The following is an 11,256-nucleotide window of genomic DNA, read 5'->3' as shown; positions in this document are numbered from 1 at the left end:
ATTCTAGTGATAAGGGCAAAAAGAAGATGCGTTGCCATTATTGTAAAGCTAATGATCACTTGATCAAGCAGTGTCCTAAGTTTTGTGTTGTGTGTTTTATAAGCTCACATTGTATTACAAGTGTGGACAAAATTTTACAAATGCAATTGCAGATTCAAGGGCTGTTTCAGATGCAAAACTGTGGCATACACGTTTTGGGCATCTGAATTTTACCAGTTTGCTGCATTTGCAGAAATCTGATATGGTTGCTTCTTTGTCGCCTCTTGAAGAATCTGTCAAACATGTTTGTGAAGGCTTTATTTTGGGTAAAATGTAGCGTTCTAAGTTTCCAAAGGATGGTTTAGTTAGGGCTACATGCAAGTTGCAGCTTGTGCATAGTGATGTTTATGGGCCCATGCAAACTCCGTCCTTGGGCAATTACCTGTACTTCGTGACTTTCACTGATGATTACTCGAGGCATGCATGGGTATTTCTGCTTAAAGCGAAGTCGGAAGTTTTTATGTGCTTCAAACAATTTCTGGCTATGGCTGAAAATGTCTCAAAAATGTAGTATAGGCATCCCCTGTTTGAATCAAGGGGGGGAGTATATGTCTCATGAATTTAATGGATTTCTGGCTAGTCGTGGGATAAAACACCAATGTACAGTGCCTTATATGCCTCAGCAAAATGGTGTAACTGAGAGGAAAAATAGGTCACTTACGAAAATGGCACGATGTATGGTCAAAAGTCAAGCTTTGCCGCATTTTTTTTGGCTTGAGGCCATCATGTGTGCCACTTATGTACTTAACAGGTGTCCTACGAAAGCTTTGAAGTCTATTAAATCCATATGAAGCATGGCATGATAGAAAGATTTCTATTGAGTACATGTGTGTTTTTGGTTGTTTGGCATATGCTTTGGTGCCACAAACATAGCACAAAAAATTAGATGATAAGGCTATCAAATGTATTTTTGTTGGTTATAGTGCTGAAAGCAAAGGTTACAGGTTGTATCATCCACAAAAAAATTGTATTTTGGTTTCACGAGATGTAGTGTCTGTGGAAGATTCTGTTTAGCCCTTCCTGTCATGTACTAGAGACAGTAATGTATGCTCACAGGATATTTATGACACTTTGTTGCCTCTTTTTAGTGGTGGAAGTTCGAATGTAAATTCCAATGAGGCAAATGTACAACCTATGGGGTTTTCCAAGAATGTTACAGATCAGCCTACTTACTAATGCAGATATACATAATGTACTTGATGAGCAAAGGGCTGAAAATGAGCAGGCTAGAGCTATGCCAAAATGGCTGGTGCATACATTGCGTGATAGTAAATTGGATACACCTTTGTCTAGTCGTACTCATTCAAACTGTGGCAATGCATCTTATGCATGAGATTTTTATGCTTTGGCTGTGTCTAGCTTACATGATGTTCAGGAATCTCTGTCTTTTAATGAAGCACAGAATTTAGAAAATTGGATGGCTGCCATGCAATCAGAATATGATGCACTTTTAGAAAATGACACATGGACTTTATGTGATTTGCCTTCTGGAAAAAAAGCCATTGGTACGAAGTGGGTTTACAAGTTAAAACGCAAGCCGCATGGTGAGATCGATCCCCATAAGGCTCGAGTTGTTGCAAAGGTTTATGCACAGCAAAAACACATAGATTATGAAGAGACTTTTTATCCCACTTGTCGTATGAATAATGTGTGTTTTCTATGTGCATTGGCATCTCATTTTGGTTGGGGTGTACATCAATCAAACATTTGTTACTACTTTCTTGAATGGTGACATATTTGACGAAGTTATGTAGCACAGCCTCGCACTTTGGTCATGAAAGGACAAGAGGACAAAGTGTGTAGATGCAAGAAGGCTTTGTATGGGTTGAAGCAATCTCCTCGTGCTTGGTATGAGAAAGATGACACTCACTTGGTCAAACGAGGCTTTCGTAATAACATTCCAATAGAAAGCACATTGTATGTAAAGCATGAGGGTGATGTACTTCTCATTGTGGTTCTTTATGTAGATGATTTGCTGATCACTAGACCAAATGAGAGACATATTGCTAAATTTAAGGCTGATTTGAACGCTACTTTCAAGATAAAAGATTTGGGGATGTTGCATCATTACTTGGGTATACAGTTTAAGCAATGTGATGGTGGTATTGCCTTATGTCAGAAAAATTACATAAAGACATTACTATGTAAGTTTGGACTTGAGGATTGCAAACCTATTGCCACTCCCATCATGGAAACAGGTTTAAAATTGAGTCTTCAAGATGCTGGTGATCCTGCAAATGTCACTCTTTACCAAAGTGTTGTTGGATGCCTCATTTATGTATGCAACATGAGGCCAGATATTCAGTTTGCAGTCTCACAGGTCATCAGATTTATGCATAGCCCAGGGTCCAAGCATTGCCAGGCTGTCAAGAGAATTTTCTGCTACCTTAGTGGCACTTTACATCTTGGCTTGTTTTATCCCAAGGGGGGATCATTGACGCCAGACTTACATGCTTTTTTGGACTGCGTTTGGGCTGGTTGTTTTGACACGCGAGTGTCCACAAGTGTTTTTGTTTCATGCTTGACATTTCATGTATATCATGGTTGAGCAAGAAGCAACCTACTCCCGCCACTTCTAGTTGATAGGCTGAGTACAGGGCAATCTTCACAGCTACGGTTGAGTGTGTATGGCTTAGACGCCTCATGGTTGATTTGGGTGTTGGACAGGACACTGTCAACACTATCTACACTGACAGTCAGAGCGCATTGGCATTTGCGAGGAACCCAATTTTTCATGATCGCACAAAGCACATTGAGGTGCATTACCACTATGTCAGGGAGAGGCTCTCAGCAAGAGAGATCAGCTTGGCTTATGTGCCAACACAAGACAACCTTGCAGATCTTTTCACCAAGGCATTGTCTCGTGAGAAGCTCGAAGCTTTCCGCAAAGCTTTGGGCTTCTATCTTTCCATTTCACACTAAGCAGCACACTCTCTATTGTGTGCCTTGAGCTTCCTTTGTCTTCTCCAAGATGTGTGTGTTTTCCTGTAACCTTAATTCCAAAAACCCTTGGCTGCACCAAATGACATTTCTTAGGGTTCAACTGACCCCCGCATTCATCATTCCTTGCGAAAGTCATTTCAAGCTTTTGAACATGCTCTTTCCTTGATCTATATACACAAAAATCATCTATGATCCTTTGACAAGCTTCCCAAGGAACGGGGTAAGGACCTAATCCACTTTTCTTTCAAAAGTTTCATTCCCATTTGTCAACCCAAAAGGAAGGCAACAAAAGCAGAAACAACCCCTTGGCGTCATAAAAGTAGTCTTTTTCCGATTTTCAAGAGCAAGGATAAGCTAAAAATATCCTGAATAACTGTCATAAAATCTAATATCTAACCAACCCAAATGATTTTCTCATATTAAAATGATCATTTAATGCGGGAGAATAAACAAAAACAAGGGTTAAGATATAGACATGTGCTTATAGTTCTATCTGAACACAGGGCCAATGGTAAAGGGGCCCAAATGAGAGATGGTCTATCAAAGAGCAAGGATAATTAATGGAGGATAAGACCTTAGGGTTAGCTTCATTAGAAACCTCCAATATATAGTGTAAAAGTCCTTTGACCTTAGGTAAGCTAGGGCTTAGCTTGTAGTGAGAACCTGGCCCAAGCTTGAGGTGCTTGAGGTGGGAACCCGACCCAAGCAAGGTGCTTGAGGTGCTTGAAATGCTTGAGGTGCTTGATGATTGAGATGCTTGAGGTGCTTGACATGCTTGAGATGCTAGGGTTGTACTTGAGGTGAGAACCCAGCCCAAGCTTAAAGTGCTTAAGGGCCAAGCTTGTAGTGGAAACTAGGCCTAATCTTGAGGGGCTTGAGGTGTCAAAAGTCAAAGATCCAATCCCTACAAGGAGGGGGCAAGCCCTACATGAGGGGGGATGAGAGAGAACACCCACACACTCATACAAGGCATACTTGGTACAAAAAAAGCATAGGGGACACTTGTCAAGTTCCTCCTCATGTTGCCGTCATGATATGCCTGAAGCCTATTGGTTGGCCACCCAAGGGGTCCAATGATAATTTAGGAGATTTGATTAATTGTATTTTCATTTATCAAGTCCTCTCTCTCAAAGGGGAAAGGGGGACACTTGTCCCAAGGCTACCCTTGTTGCTTGTTGTAATGTCTCCTACTTGTGATTGGCTAATCCAAGAGGGGTCCAATGAGCTTCAAGCATGAGCTACAAGGGGGGGTCCACCAAAAGCAAGCTAGGGGGTTGCTTAGGGGGTATAGTCTCCCACACACACTCACAAACACTCTCATTAGGCATTGTGCAAAGTGCAAGAGCTCCCTCTCCTTCTCCAAGCAAGTAGAGGTTGAGAGCCTACACCAACATTCTTGGCTATGGAGTGCAAATCCAACCAAGAGCCATGCTTCAATGCTTAAGCTTTCCATCTTCTCCATCTTCATACTATGATATTATGTATGCTAGCAAGAAGAGTTATGATAAGTGAGGAACTAATTCTTTCTCCTATGAAGTGTTTCTTCTTCCTCTTCCCTACCCTCATTCTCTGCTAGCTCTCTGCACCTTCGAAGGTGTTTGAGGTCTTGGGACTAAGACTTGGGATAGTTAAAGCGTTTTTCAAAGTTTATGTTATGCTTGTGATGCATGAAGCTTTCCATCTTCATTGCATCACCTAGGTCATAAGAAACACAGAGATTGTATTGAACAAGTCTCTCTTGATGGCAGAAATCATAATACAAATGCCTATTGGAGGGGGGACCGGCTCCACATAAATCTGGTCCTCAACTGTTGTCATGTTCTCTAAAATCTCTCTCTCTTGCAAAAGTATTGTTCATACCAAGTTAGCTAATTGCTATGATTATGTTGCTATCTTCAATTATGTTCACCCACTATGCTCACAAAGTAATTTCTTAAAAGTATTCTCTTAGTTTCCGCTACTCTCAAGTTGATAGGCCAATTCCATTACATTGGTATCAGAGCATTTCATTTCTCTTTTCTTGCTTAAGAAGAGAGGTCCTTAAGTAGCCTACAAATGGTTAATTTTGTTAATTATATTAGGGTAAGTGGAACTAAGATCTATTATCGGTTTTGTTGAGCCCACTATGTGGGATATGGTGCACACCTCAAGAGCTTTGGACTTAATAATGGAGTCTTTTTAGACTTGCGTACGGCTTTACTATTATTTAGCCGAAGTCCAAAAGGAGATAGCCCTCGGCAACTCTGCTATGTTAGACTTACTCCACTACTCTCTATAATTAACCACTTCCAGTCGTGGGTGTAGATACTTAAGAGCCGATTTTTAAAGGCTAAGAGGAGTGGCAACTAAGGTTTTGAATTGCCAAAGCATACACTAAGTACATACATAAAATTTTGTTAAAATGGTTGACAATAACCAAGAGAGTAGAATGAATGTTGATAGATTTGATTTTGCACATGAAGGAGCTAATGATGATGCCCACATGTTTGTGAATTATCTCGTAACTAGGTTGCAGAAGGCTATGGGCAACCCTGCTTTGCAAGCTGAAGTTACTCAACAACTTCGCACTTATGGGATTTCCCTTCCTCTCCAAGAAGAGAGAGAGCTTAGGAGGCCTCTTTAAGATACCCCCAAAAGAAGACTCTCTCCCATACAAGAGGAGGAATCCAAAGAGCAAGAAAGCAATGAAAGTTTAAGTTCCTTTGAAGATGTGGCTCCACGAAGACTGTAGTCGAGACGATCTTCCACTCCTCCCAAGAGGAAAAAATCAACACACAGTCCTGCTCCTCGTCACTCCGAAAGGGAAGAGAGGAAACAAAGGAAGAAAAGGGCAAGAAAGAGGTCACCCTCTTCTCCTTCTTCTTCACCTTCCTCTTCTTCCGACGAAAGATATGGCTATTCTCCTAGAGAATACAAGAGGGGAGGACATTGCAAATCATACCGTGCATGGCAAAGGTCACAAAAGCTAAAGAAGTTCAAGGAGGGAGGAAAGAGTATCTCTTTTCTCACCTATGATGGCACCTTTGGTTCTAGTGACAAAGTGTTGGACTTCATCCAGTAATTTGAAGGACAACACTTTGTCAGTAGAACCAAAGTATCTCTTTTCTCACCTATGATGGCACCTTTGGTTCTACTGACAAAGTGTTGGCCTTCATCCAGTAATTTGATGCGGATTTTGGAGACGAGGTCTTCACAGAGTCCTCCAAGCTACACCATAGCTATGCACTTGTAAAAATCAGCTCGTCAATGGTGGGCTAGCCTTCGTGGCAATGACAAAACCCCAAAGACATGGAAAACTATACGAGTTTCCATCATGAAGCAATTGCTTGCAAGCGATGCAAAGGACAAATTGCTTACTGATTGGTGAAGCTTGAAGCTTCTCTCTCATGAGTCTATCCACAAGTATGTAGACAAGTTTTGGGATTTACATCTCAAGGCTAATGTCTTTCAAAAGATAGACTTTTTTTAGCAAAGGTAGCAATTTTGTGCAGGATTACCTGAAGAGATGGTCGAATATATCAACTCTCAACGGCATGGTTCTATCAGCGAAGTAATCCATCACACCATGGTTACTTCAAGCATCAATTTCCATCAAGGGGCTAGATGGAATGTCAAGTCCCTGGAAAACAAAGACAAAAATGATGCAAAGGGGAAAACGAATGCTCAAAATTCTTCCCAAGGCACTTCCAAGAACCACAAAAACAATCGGTCCAAGGAGAAGGGAGTTTACAAAGGCAAAAACAAACTCTCTCCTGAAGAGCTTGAAGCTTTTCACAACGACCATAAGTGTTTCAAGTGTGGGGAGCAAGGACATGGCTATCGTTCTTGCCCCCAAAAAAATGCTTGTAGCGAGACTCCTAGGGATTTCACCATCGAAGCTCCAAAAGAGGATGCTCATTGCAAAGGATCGTCACTTTCCTATGCTTGAAGAAAGGTAAGAGAGCATGATGCCTTCATCTTGTTTGACCATGGCTCTACTCACAACTTCATATGAATGGAGTTGGCCACGAAGTTGGGCATTCAAGCTTTCGAGATAGGAGATATGGTAATGGCTGACACAGCTTTCAAGGGACAACAAGCCTCCGTTACTCCCTTGATTGGGAAGTTGAGGCTTCATGTCCAAAGCTATGTCGACATAGAAGACTTTTTCATCTCTCTTCTCCAACATGAGGATGCTATCCTAGGGGGGCCATGGTTTGATCACATGGCTGCCAATATGAAGTTCCCTGAAAGGAGAATCTACTTCACCTACAGGAGAAAGAACATGTATATAGATGCTAGTGAGCATGGTTGCACCATTCCACTTGTAAATTCTCCTGCTTTTTATAAATCAATGAAGAGCTCAATTTTCGTGTACATGATTTTTGTCAAAGAGTCTCTAAAAGATCCTAATCTTTCATCAAATGTAAATGGTAGGAATCATGAAGATTTAGACTTGTCTAATTTTCTAAAAGGATTCCAAGATGTGTTCATCGATGATATCCCTATGGACTTATCTCCAAAACAAGGGGATGATGACCATCACATTGAGCTCCTTCCAAGAAGCTCACCGCCTAACAAGCCTCCTTTATCGAGTCTCACAAGCTCAACAAGAAGAGACCATGAGGCAAGTACATGAATTGGTAAACAAAGGGATGGTGATTCCTAGTTCATCTCCCTTTTGTTCTCTATTCCTTTTAGTGCAAAATAAAGATGGTACATACCATATATGTGTGGACTATCGAGCACTAAACCATATCACTAACAAAAACAGATTTCCCATGCCTCGGGTAGAAGATCTATTTGATAAGCTACAAGGCTCTACCTACTTCAGCAGGATTGACCTTAAGAGTGGCCCATCAAATAACGATAGTGGATGAAGATATCCTAAAGATCGCGTTTCGCCCAACGTTTGGTCTTTATGAATATCTAGCCACGCCTTTTGGCTTGACTTATGCACCATCTACATTCAATCGTCTAATGGAGAAAATTTTTAGACCTTACCGCAAATTCACTGGAGTGTCTTTGATGATATCATCATCTACTTCAAGTCTTTGGAGGAACATAAGCAACATCTCCAAGTGATTTTTGAAGCATTGAGGGAGAATAAGCTTTTTCTCAACCAAAAGAAAAGTGAAATTTTCCTTCAAGAGATTCAATACCTAGGTAATATTATCTCTCAAGATGGTATTCGTATGGATCCATCAAAGTTAGACATAATAAAAGCATGGCCTAACCCAAGGAATCTACATGATCTAAGAAGCTTCATTGGTATGTGCACATACTATAGACGCTTCATACCGAAATTCTCTCAAGTAGCAGGACCACTACATGACTTAACTAAGAGGAATGTTAAGTATGTATGGACTACTAAGGAGAAAAATTCTTTTGACAAGCTCAAGGAGAAGCTTACCTCTCAACCATTTCTCATGCTTCCCGATCTCTCAAAACCATTTGAGATCCAATGTGATGCTTGTGGTGATTGCCTTGGAGCAGTTTTGCTTCAAGAAGGGCATGCCATAGCATATGAGAGCCGAAGGCTCAATACTGATGAACGAGTCTTGGGCATTTATGAGAAAGAGATTTTCGCTACTCTATGCCCTAGACACACAGAAGCACTACTTATTGGGGACTCCATTTATTCTACGAACCGATCACCAAAGTCTCAAGTGTTTCATGACACATTGATGATTGAGATGCTTGAGGTGCTTGACATGCTTGAGATGCTAGAGTTGTACTTGAGATGAGAACCCAGCCCAAGCTTAAAGTGCTTAAGGGCCAAGCTTTTAGTGGGAACTGGGCCTAAGCTTGAGGGGCTTTAGGTGTCAAAATTCAAAGATCCCATCCCTACAAGGAGGGGGCGAGCCCTACATGAGGGGGGATGAGAGAGAAGACCCACACACTCACACAAGGCATACTTGGTACAAAGAAAGCATAAGGGACACTTGTCAAGCTCCTCCTCATGTTGCCCTCATGGTATGCCTGAAGCCTATTGGTTGGCCACCCAAGGGGTCCAATGATAATTTAGGAGATTTAATTAAGTGTATTTGCATTTATCAAATCCTCTCTCTCTAAGGGGAAAGCGGGACACTTGTCCCAAGGCTACCCTTGTTGCTTGTTGTAATGCCTCCTACTTGTGATTTGCTAGGCCCGGAGGGGTCCAATGAGCTTTAAGCATGAGCTACAAAGGGGGATCGACCAAAGCAATCTAGGGGGTTACTTAGGGGGTATACTCTCCCACACACACTCTCATTAGGCATTGTGCAAAGTGCAAGAGCTCCCTCTCCTTTCTCAAGCAAGTAGAGGTTAAGATTCTACACCAACATTCTTGCCTATGGAGTGCAAATCCAACCAAGAGCCAGGCTTCAATGCTTAAGCTTGCCATCTTCTCCATCTTCATTACTATGCTATTATGTATGCTAGCAAGAAGATTTATGATAAGTGAGGAACTAATTCTTTCTCCTATGAAATGTTTCTTCTTTCTCTTCCCTACCCCCATTCCCTGCTATCTCACTCCACCTTCGAAGGTGTTTGAGGTCTTGGGACTAAGGCTTGGGATAGTTAAATCTTTCTTCAAAGTTTATGTTATTCTTGTGATGCATGAAGCTTTCCACCTTCATTGCATCACCTAGGTCATAAGGAACACAAAGATTGTATTGTATCAAGTCTCTCTTGATGGGAGAAATCATAATACAAATGTCTATTGGAGGGGGAACCGGCTCTACATAAATTTGATCCTCAATTGTTGTCATGTTCTCTAAAATCTCTCTCTTGCAAAAGTATTGTTCATGCCAAGTTAGCTAATTTCTATGATTATGTTGCTCTCTTTAATTATGTTCACCCGTTATGCTCATAAAGCAATTTCTTAAAATTATTCTCATTAATTTTCGCTAATAGGCCAATTCCATTACAATAACCATCACAGACACTGTATCTTTCAAAACCAGCCACTACAATGAAAGGGAAAGGGTAAGGATCTTTCTTGGTCACTGCATTTAATGGCTTATAATCAGCACAAACTCTCCAACGCCCATCTTTCTTTAGAGTGACCACTAGAGGGCTCACCTATTTAGCATTATCAACTGGCACAATGAACCTTGCATCCAAAAGTTTATCCGCTTCTTCCTTTAAAGCATTCATTTTCTCCTTACCCATCCTTCTTAATTTCTACCGTATTGGCTTTGCCCCTTCAACTAGTTCAATCTTCATAGGATCCCCAAGAAATCCCCTTATTATGAAGTGATGAAAAGATCTAGAAACATGTCCAACATTGTTAAGTACTCCCTTCTTTCTCCTTGTGTCACATCGTCACTCAACATATTTTGAACCAATTCTTTCTTCACTGGTAATTCCTATTTAGGCTACATCAACTCCTCAAGTTGCTCTAAACGGCTTGAATCATTTATATTCCTTGACACTTGCAACATTTCACCCACTTCCCTCTTCTCCTCATCACTGGAACTCAAAGCAGAGCTACTTTTTGAATCTTCAGAATTGTCTTCACTGGTAACTTTAGAGTCATCATTCTCACTCACATCTTCTAGTGCCATAGGTTGCTTGTTAGTCGTATCAAACACCCTCTTTTCACCCTTCCTACCTGTTACCATATACATGTGGTAGTGATGTGTGTGAACACACTAGGACCGCCGAGGAATTTTTTCCCTCTTTAGGAGGTTTTTTCCCCCGAGCATTGTATATACACCCATCACTCTAGGGCTATCTATCTTTCCATAGCACACTAAGTTACACACTCTCTATTGTGTGCCTTGAGCTTCCTTCATCTTCTCCAAGCTGTGTGTGTTTCTCTGCAACCCTAATTCCAACAATTGGTATCAGAGCAGGTTACGTCCTCCCGGGCTTAGTCACCAGCTGCTCCAGTACACGCCTGCTCACTTTTTCCGTTTTCAGTGAGCTTTGGCGAGCGTTCATAGGTCGACAAATACTTCGGGAAAGGTCGTAAAGCTTGGTCTGCTCAGATTTTTTATTTGGGCTCATTTCGGCCTCCGTTTCCGCTACAGGCAGGTCTGCACAGGCAATTTTGTCATTTTGTGCAGAATTTCTATCAGTGTCGTTTTCTACATAACAGGTGCCTTATAGTCTTCTACGATTTGTGCTATATAGCACGTGTTGTTCTCGCTCCGTTTCTCCTATTTTTGGGCAGTTTTCACATTAGGTGCAGCATTTACCATGGCTGACAACAACAACACAGATGTGTTCAAGATGTTTTCTGCTAAGGATAGGTTGGATGGGGACAATTACCCTATGTGGGCTTATATGATGCAACACGTTCTTGTG

The sequence above is a fragment of the Adiantum capillus-veneris genome, chromosome 21, assembly GCF_014529385.1.
Source record: "Adiantum capillus-veneris isolate H3 chromosome 21, ASM1452938v2, whole genome shotgun sequence".
Classification (NCBI taxonomy): domain Eukaryota; kingdom Viridiplantae; phylum Streptophyta; class Polypodiopsida; order Polypodiales; family Pteridaceae; genus Adiantum; species Adiantum capillus-veneris.
This window is presented reverse-complemented; position numbering follows the sequence as displayed.